The following is a 9,838-nucleotide window of genomic DNA, read 5'->3' as shown; positions in this document are numbered from 1 at the left end:
ACAACAATATACAATTTTTCATAGTTGACCTGGCTTTCAGGGACACACACGCGCAAAGCACGCGTACGTGTGGATCGTGCGAAAGTTCAGCGACGCGTACGCGCGCATGGGCCACGTGCTGTACGTATCAGAATTCTGGGCTGTTTTTGGCCCATTTTTTGGCCCAGAAAACACAAATTAGAGGCTGCAGAGTGGATGAATCATATATACTTCTCATAATTCATAATTTTAGGTTTTAGATGTAGTTTCTAGAGGGAGAGGCTCTCTCCTTTCTCTAGGTTTTAGGATTTAAGAATTCTTCTTTCAATTTCCCCTGTGGTTCAGGTTCAATGTTCTTTTGATTTAGTTTTTCTTCTACTTTTATTTATTCTAGCATTCTAGTTTATTTGTTTTCCCAATTTGGTTTATGAACTCCATGTTAGATTTGATTTTTTTTATTTAATGCAATTTGAGGTATTTCATATTTATGATTGCTTTCTTCAATTTATTGATGCTTTTAATTTAATTTAGATTTCTCTCCAACTTGGCTTTGGAGTTGATTAATATTTGGAGACCCTTGAGTTGGAAGACTCAAGAGTTAATTTGTGATTGGCTCTCTGGCCACTAACGCTAATCCTTCCCAAGGGAGAGGATTAGGACTTGTGAATAGAAGTTGGCTCCCAACTTGACTTTTCTTTATTTAGTAAAGGATAACTAAGTAGAAACAACAGCCTATTACTATTAATCTTTGGGAATCCAACAAGGATAGAACTTCCGACTAATCTTCTCCTAGCCAAGGCTTTTTATTTTAATTACATAAAAACTCTTGTTAATTTTCATTGCTTTAATTTATAATTATTTATTTTCCTATTCTCCAACTCAAAAATTTCTCAAAAAACTCATAACCAATAACAAGAACACCTCCCTGCAATTCCTTGAGAGACGACCCGAGGTTTAAATACTTCGGTTATTATTTTTATTGGGTTTGCTTTAGTGACAAACAAAACTTTTGTATGAAAGGATTATTGTTGGTTTAGAAACTATACTTGCAACGAGGATTTATTTGTGAATTCTTTACTAGCAAAAATCCGTTCATCAGATACCCCTATTGACGTTGATCGACCTATCACTAGGAGGAGTATGGAGTATGCTAGAGAGCATGGGAATGCACCACCATTGGAGCCAGTTCCTCTTCCTCAGCAGGAGCTTCCGGACATGCCTCGGGGATTCTATTTCCCTCCCCATGATTACTGAAACTAGTTGACCACATCCATTGGGGAGTTGACATCATCTATTGATCATGATCAGTTGAGGATTGAGCATCAGGACCACTCAGCCCTCCTCCATCAGCTGGTGGAGGAGCAGCTGAGGCAGGGGCGCAACATAGAAGAGCTAAAACGCCAGAGAGGATTCCCAGGAAGGAGCAACAGCCACCATGACTAAGGTGGTTAAGTTTCATTATCTCTTGCTTTATCTGTTTTTCTATTTTTCAGTGTTTTATCTTATTTCCTATTTTCGGTTCGAGTCTCTGCATGATCATTAGAGTCTTTTATTACTTTCTAGTCTAGTTATTTATTTTGTTATGTTATATTTATTTTGAAAGAGATCTCATGTATTACTCAGAAGCTTGACAAAATTAAAAGAAAAAGAAAAGAAATAGTAAAATATATGAGGATTGAGTTATATATTATGATTCTTTCTAGTTACTTTGATGTGGTGACACTATCTTTAATTCTAAATGTATGAGTAAACAGTGCATATTTGATTTTGAAGTTAAGAATGTTGGTTCTTGAGGAAAAGGAACTTAGAAAGGTATTATGGATTCTCAAAAGTAAGTAAGAAATTGGTCCTTGAAGTAAAACAAACAGCTAAAAGAAAAAAAATAAAAAAAAAGATCCAAGGCTCTGAGCATCAATGGTTAGAGGGTCAAAATGGATCTAAAGCTCAAAAGAGTTGTTTCCTAACCATATGCTTATGGTATGAATGTTTCAAGTAATCCTTGAGACAGAGCAGTAAGAGTCGTGACCAAATACAATTACAGAGTATGCCAAAGGCTCTGAGCACCACTGACTGAGAGAAATTAGAACTCAAGGAGTTCTTCAGTTAAGTGCTTGTGGTGTTCTTGTATCAAGTTAAGCTTGAGAACAAAACACTTAGAGTCACAGTTAGGCGCAAGGTGCAAAGCACCAAAAGAAAAGATAAGAAAAAGTTCTGTTCAAGGATTAATTAGAACTTCAAGAGAAAGAGAATCCATAATATCATCCGGGTTCTAGTGCTAAGAGACATCAATATTTCTGAGCTTCAAAGGATAATGAGATGCCAAACCTATTCAAAAGTTAGAGTGTCATTAACCCCACTCAGTACTTAGACATGTGCTTAAAGGAACACTTAAGTCTTGAGCGTTTTTCTCTTCTTTTCTCAGTCCTATATTATTTTAGTTACTTGAGGATAAGCAACAGTTCAAGTTTGGTGTTGTGATGCATGAGCATCTTGTACTTATTTTTCCCTTATTCTCTATTCATTTTTAGTTAGAATTTATTAAGTTTTATATTATTTTAGTACAAGAATCCTCTTTGGATGCTACTTTAAGTTGTTTTAGTATTTTTATTATTTCAGGTGAAATTCAGAGTAATTTGGTAGAGTTTGGTACAAAAAGGAAAAGATTGGAGGCTACCCTTCTGGGCGCTAAATGCCCAACTGGTGTAACACCCTCACTATCGAAATGTCACGCTTCCAGCTATGCCACTCTGATAGTTTGGGTATTACAACGACTCTAAACATATTTAATACTAAAATAGGAGCCTGTTTAAAGCATAAAATCCATGTAACCTTTCAAAACACTTTTCCATTGAAAACATATATATATATATATATATATATATATACAAGAAGAAAGAAAGACCGAGAGAGAGAATGTAAACTTCCATGGAACTATGCCTTCCAACCTCAATAATTTGAGATCCGTAACTCTAATAAAAAATTTAATCCGAGCAAAATATTCGTATCTTCCTCCTCTTCACGTTGACATCACTTTTGTTCGGGAGAAATTGATGGTAGAGGGAGCCCCAGAGGTAGCGTAGCCGATTTTGACGTTTTCTTCTTCAACAGCTCGATCAAAAAGCTTTCTCCGGAGTTTTCATTGTTTTGATTTCTTACGGAGATAGGATTTAATAATTTTATAATAATTAAATGTGAATGTGATAAGTGAATGTTAGTTTAATTGATTATTATTTGAGTTTGATTAAGTTTATGTTGAATATTTGTTGAATTATTGTTGTTTACTTGAGATTTTGGTTTTGCTATGTACGAGCAGCCAATACGGGTTAGGTTAGTGTAATTGCATATTTGTGTTTATGTGAATAATGTTTGTTGATGATGTAATGAGTATTTGCTTCTAGCTATGATATTGGATTATGTATGATAATGATGAAGATGATTGATGTGCTAGCATCCAGAATTTTATGTTAATGGTATGCTCTTGTATGAACATATGATGCATGAATGATCAAATTGATAAGAGCTGAGCTCTTGGGGATTTAAGACTAAGTTAAGTCTAGACAAGTGAAATAAACATAGATGATGATTAATAAATGATGAGAAGCCTAGGGAACCGAAATGGTTAGTTAGAACCTAAGTCAAATTCTGCCGATATGGTCACTGAAATTAGGCAGCGAATTGCACGAATTTATGGGAAAAATCTAGCCACTCAAAAATCGTGTAATAATTCCTTGGTAAACCTGATGAGGTTATATCATCCTTTCAAAATTTTAGAATTTTCTGATGAGTAGGTTAGAAGATAAAAATGTTTGAAAGTAAATAGTTTCTGCTGAAAAATCTGCTTTTGAATTAATCTAGTAGCAATTTCAAACTTACACAACTTTTTGTTTTGATGAGTTTTTAAGTTGTAACCAAAGAGAGTCGAAATATTAGTATGTGAAAAACAGTGTGTCCAAATTTTGGGATAATCCCATTTTTATAGAATTAAATATGCAATTTAAAAAATGAAAGGTTCACTGTTTTATTGACATGCAATTCTGTAACTTATTTGGTAATTCTAGTGATTTGTTTGAGTTAATGATATTAATTTTAAACTCCAAATTGAGTGCAACCAAATTTGATAGAACCCTTATGACGTATAGTTTATTCCCTCAAAAGTTCAGAATTTTAGAAGCTATAGATTAAAAGTTATAGTCTTTAACCCTTTACTGCTCATTAATGGCTAAATAGGATTTACAAACTTAGAACAATGACTTCCTTGATGTATCCAGAAAATCTATTGTGATGAAACTAAAACCAAATGAAATATTATGATGTCTACTTCAATAAGTTCAAATTTCAGAGCCATGGCTATTCTAGAAAATTATTTATGCACTTTGGAAGTTAACCGGTTCACCGGTTAACCAAATAGAAACCTCTCAAAATAGAATATGCATAACTTTTGTTATGGAAATGAGAATGCTCTGAAACTTAAACCAAATGAAACTTGAGTTTGATGTAAACGCGTGGACATAAATTTTGCGCGAACCTAAGTCTGTTTGTTATATTAATTATCAAATAGAAGACTAGTTGCCAAGGAAGTATTAGGCCAAACAAGTCAGAAAAATGAATAAGAATGTAAGTTGTCCCTAGGAAGGTTTAAAGTTAAAAGGTGATTCGGAGGTATACTTAGTAATATGGTGATGCGGAGGTATGCTTAGTTATGTGGTGATGCGGAGGTATGCGTATTTATAAGGTGATGCGGCGGCATGATGAAAAGAAAGGAAATCAGGAACAATGAACGAAAAAGATAATTGAATGTTGCTTGTTTGATTGCGCCTTTGTGCCAAATTGCTAATGTAACGTCCCGTCCAGCAAAATACCTTGCTTAAGTCAGGGTATTTCCACTAGAAAGAACATTACGTAACCTTCTCTAGTATTAACTACTTAATTATCGAGCCTTTGTATCGAGTTCGCGTTTCAGTTTTAAGAAAATTCCAGAAAATTTTGTTTTTTTTATTAAAGTCATAATTCAAACATTCACAAATAATAATAATCACATAAATATTATTGATAATAATTCTTATACAAAAGAGACCAAATAAAACTCAAATACAATATACTAAACCTACCCCTCTATGTAAAATAAAATCTCAAAGGACAATAGCGAGGGGACTCTATGAAAGCAATCAGAATCATAAAGAAAGCCTACTAATCGCTCGCAGCTTCAAATTGCGTCTTCAAACCTGTGGCACTGAAAGGGTGGAAAATTTGGGGGTGAGAACCAAACCACATGTTCTCAGTAGAGGTCGAGAATGCCGTGAAAGTAAAGAGTAAAGCGCAAATAGTTAACTGCATTCATAGACATCTAAAAGGAAACTAACTTTCTTTAAAAGCATTAGTTAATTACTCAATATTCTAAATCCATATTTTTCTTGTAAAATTTTTAAAAGTTCCCTAGACTGTATGAATGACCAACCTGTCCCAGTCATAGGTTCATTAAATCTATGCTGAACCAGTTTGATTTTTCATACCTTACTAGACCATAACATAAAAGAAGTTACCTACGCGGTATAAATGATCATCCTGCTCCAAGCATAGGTTCATTAAGTCTATGCTGAACCAGTCAGATACTTTATACAGAACTAGACTTCCAACACAAACCAGTCATGGCCTCAGGCCCAAGCAATTCAACCAACACCCAATTCACCACAATCCAGCCAATCAATTTCAAACACAAGTAATGAGGTTCAAACACAATCAAGAGCAATTATATCAAATATAGCAATTAACAGTTAACAGAATTATTCATTTAGGCAAATCAATTACAATATGCACACCCAAACAATGTCACATAGATGCATATGATGAATGTCTAGTCCTAGTACAAGCCATGAGCTCATGTGTCGGTTAGCACCTGCATTCCCGATATTTATCCGGTCACGAGTTCACGATTTCCCGGATACGATTTTCCATTCAAATAAATGCGCATATAATTATTAGCAGCTCTATTGAGACAGCCTCTGCTTTCTACTCGCAGGAAATATGTACTCTTGAGAACGGAAAATTACTCTTGGGTTGCCTCAGGGCAACAGATAAATAAACAAACATCTCTTGGGTTGCATTAAGCAACAAACAAATAAATAATATCTCTTGGGTTGCCGCAAGCAACAAACAAACATCTCTTGGGTTGCTTCAAGCAACAAACAAACAAATAATATCTCTTAGGTTGCCTCAAGCAACAGATAATCATACAATAAGTACTTTACTCTTTCCTTTTTCTTTCATAATTGCAAATTCGCAAGCGGGACTAGACCCACGCCCTTGCCAACAATCTCATAGATCAAATATTCTTTTCTTAAAAGAATCATTGAAGTTATTATTATTAAATAAGCCTTGAATATTTATTTTGATTAAGTCCTTATATTTTTTATAAAAATTGGACATAATCTCCTTTAAAAATAGGACTTATCCACCCTTACAGGTTCCTTTTTTCTCAACAATTCATCAGCCTCTTTCAGCATTTTCCTCAGCAATATATTCTCAAAAATATTTGATAATAGAAAATCTATTTCTTAAATTCCATATCCAAAATAATTACCAACACAACTTGGCAACCTGATTTCCATTTTGTTTTTAAAATATCAAATGAATTCGGAATTACGCAAACTTTAAATCCATGTGACCGTCTCGGATTAAACTTTCTATTAAATCAAAAATCATAATTTTTCGCTGACTATAGCTTTGGGAATATAAGCAAAACCGTGACTGTTCTGCAGTGTTTTAAAACCAAAAGACAGTAGCACCATACAACATTTGAAATTTCATATAAAATCCAAATTAAATCCAACTACCTTAAAAATTAATGTGGTTAAACATAACTCATCCAAATTTATTTCTCAATTAGTTTCAGGGTCATACCATTTTTAATGAAGGAGTTACGTAGCTTGGAAGTTAGGTAATTTTCTGCAGAATTCTATTTTACAAATCATTGAACACAACCTCTTCCAAGTCCCATAATTCACTTATTAAAACATGGAAAATCCTGAAATTTAAATCACATATACTAAACATACTTAATTTTCACCTCCAATTGATTGCATCTCAATATCTATCCAGGATCAAAAGTTATAAACTCCCAAAGTTACTAATTTAAGAAAACAGAATCTGGCTTTTTCTGCATAATGCATCATCCTTCAAAAATTCATATCTTTAAAACTACAAGTCCAATTGTTCTGAAATTTTACGGCATTAAAATAATAGGAATAAAATTTTATTTAAAATTGGTTCCATTTCAAAATTCAAACTGGAGAATTTCCAATAGAGGAATCAAGTTGCTGCTGTGTTAAACGTTCTGCAGAAAAACCAGTTTTGACATCCATGATTCAAAAATTCACCATAAATCATAAACTTAGTGAAAAAGTCTCAAATTCAGCAGTCCAGTTCCCTATATCCCCAAGCTCAATCCGGACTTGGTTCCACGCAATTCCGATAATCACAGAAATAGTTATAGTTTTTCAAAGTTTCCGGCTTCCTTTAAAAATAATGCAGAAAATCAAGTTTTACATTTTAACTTTGAAAAATCATAACTAGTTCTATAATTAATTCAAACTTCTCAAAATTGAGTCCCAACAACAACTTTTATTATACTTTACTCAGCCTTTGCTCTTATATCATTTCAATTATCGTTGAATAACTGATTCACTTCCAAAGTCACCTTTTAATTTCAAAAATCAGTTTTTCAGCAATCTATTTAGTATTCAAAATCCAACCCTTCAAAACCCCTCAAAACCAATTCCAAATCAACCACCAACCAAGTTCATTAACATTACAATATACCAAATTACAACTCAACGGCAACAAATCTAACATAACCCATTAAAATTCAGAAATTCTCAATAATTAGTCATCAAGCAATTCCCGATCCACATAATCAACCAATATCACAAATCAACAATTCCAAATCACAATCTCAACTATTTCAATCACAATTTCAGCCACAATTCAATAATTACATAATCAATCAATTACTCACAGCTATTAAATCTATTTGCAGTTATTCAATAAACCTTGTAGGCATTCTTAAATTGAAATCGTTTTAAACCCCCTACCTCAGTTAGTCGAATTTCATAGAAACCGAAACCGAAGACGGAATTGTGGCGTGATGACTGGTTGGGCTGCATCCAAAATGCAGCAGCTCCTTCATCCCTTATCCGCCAATGTTAGCAACACTCACAACAGCTTTGACAGGGCAGTAGCAACGCGAGTTGGCCACGACAGTGAGCAAAACAATGAATTCATATTGGGTAGAGTAATAATTCTGGAAATTCAGGGGTGGAACAGGGGCTAAATTAAATTGGAACAAGAGAAAGGCTAATAAAATGGCAGCGGAATAAACAAGAACATCAAGTAGAGGTTCAGAACAAGAATGTCTTACAAGAATTAGAAAGGAATAACAGAACAAGGAAGCACCGGCAGCAGCACGGATGATTATAGCAGCAACGGGGAAGACGGCCTTCTCCTCCACCTTGGTTCATGATTCCGCCGGCGGCAGTGGCAAGGAAAGCCTTCCCACCATGCGTTCTGCTTCGCCTCGCCATTCGCGTTTCTCTCTGGACGACGCCGACTCCACGTCTCCTTTCCTCAACTCAAACTTGATGGCGGCACAGCAGCGGTTCAGCAGCGACGATTCGACGACAACGAGGTTGGCTTCAACAGCGACTATGGAACGGCGACGAGGACGGAGCTTCCTCTCAGTCACTGCTCGCGTCTCCCTCTGGTCCGTGTACTCGACGGCAGCGCGCAGTGATGGCTCACGACGGCGGCAGTCTCCTCCCTCCCCGATGACGATCCACTTCTCCCTCTTCTTCTCTGTTCCGTCACCCTCTCCCTCTGCTCTCTGTTTCCTTCTTTCTTCCCTTCTGTTTCCCCCCTTAAGCTTCCCGTGCCCTTTCTTTCCCTTTCTGATTGTAGATTTAGGAATTTAGGTTATAAATTAGGAATTTGTGATATTAGGGTTAAAATTAGGATTTTATAAAAGAATATAGATAGATATGAATAGATATTTTGATAAAATTGAAGAGTAGAGTAATTTTAAAATTAAATATATTCTATTAAAAATATATAAAAACATTATTTATCAACATATTGCTAAGTGAAATTAATTATTTCTAATTTAAATTATAAAATAAATATATTAATCATATTTTTATAAAATACAGTTTAAACTCAATACTAATTAGTTAAATTAAATGATATAACTTTTTATTATTTTTCTATCACTGAAACTTTAATTTCAATTTACAAAATATCTAACTATAATAAAATTACTTAAACTTAAAGTATTTATAAAAATTCATTTAATCATTCTTAATAAATTAATCTCTAAAAGTTCAAACTAATAAAATAAACCATAATTCATTCATATTAGAAATTACCTAAATTAAATTATATAATACCTTCATTACTAAATTTTATTTCCAAAGCATTTGAAATAACCAATTATAAAAATTACATAAGAATATTAATCAACTTAAACTCCAAATATTAATAAAACTAATTTAATTACTATTAATTAATTAATTTATAAAATAAGATATCAAATTAATAAAATAAATCGTAACTTTTTTTTTCAGGATAATAGTTACTTAAATTAAATTATACAATTCTTTTTTTATTTTTCAATTACTAAAATTATACAAAATATTCCATTATAATTAGATTACTTAAAAATATTAATTGATTCGAAATAAAACTATCTCCGAATCTATTTAATTATTTCTAACAAAATAATTTCTAAAATTATAAAGTTTAAACTTAATAAGATAAAATCATAATTTATTTATAATTAGATTTTCAAAAATGCGGGATGTTACAGCTAATA

General features: G+C 33.4%; 1 long non-coding RNA gene across 1 annotated transcript; it reads right to left on the bottom strand.

Annotated features, from left to right (window-relative positions):
- Positions 1–4,950: 4,950 nt before the first annotated feature.
- Positions 4,951–8,929, bottom strand: LOC110263324 (uncharacterized). The gene is made up of 3 exons (XR_015907310.1): positions 8,393–8,929; positions 8,067–8,275; positions 4,951–5,209 (listed from the first exon to the last, which is right to left on the bottom strand). It is a non-coding gene; the product is annotated as an uncharacterized LOC110263324 (long non-coding RNA).
- Positions 8,930–9,838: the final 909 nt, after the last annotated feature.

The sequence above is a fragment of the Arachis ipaensis genome, chromosome B10 (assembly GCF_059453495.1).
Source record: "Arachis ipaensis isolate K30076 ecotype BB chromosome B10, ASM5945349v1, whole genome shotgun sequence".
NCBI lineage: Eukaryota > Viridiplantae > Streptophyta > Magnoliopsida > Fabales > Fabaceae > Arachis > Arachis ipaensis.
Note: the sequence above shows the minus strand (reverse complement) of the source record. Positions and strands in the feature narration are given on the sequence as shown.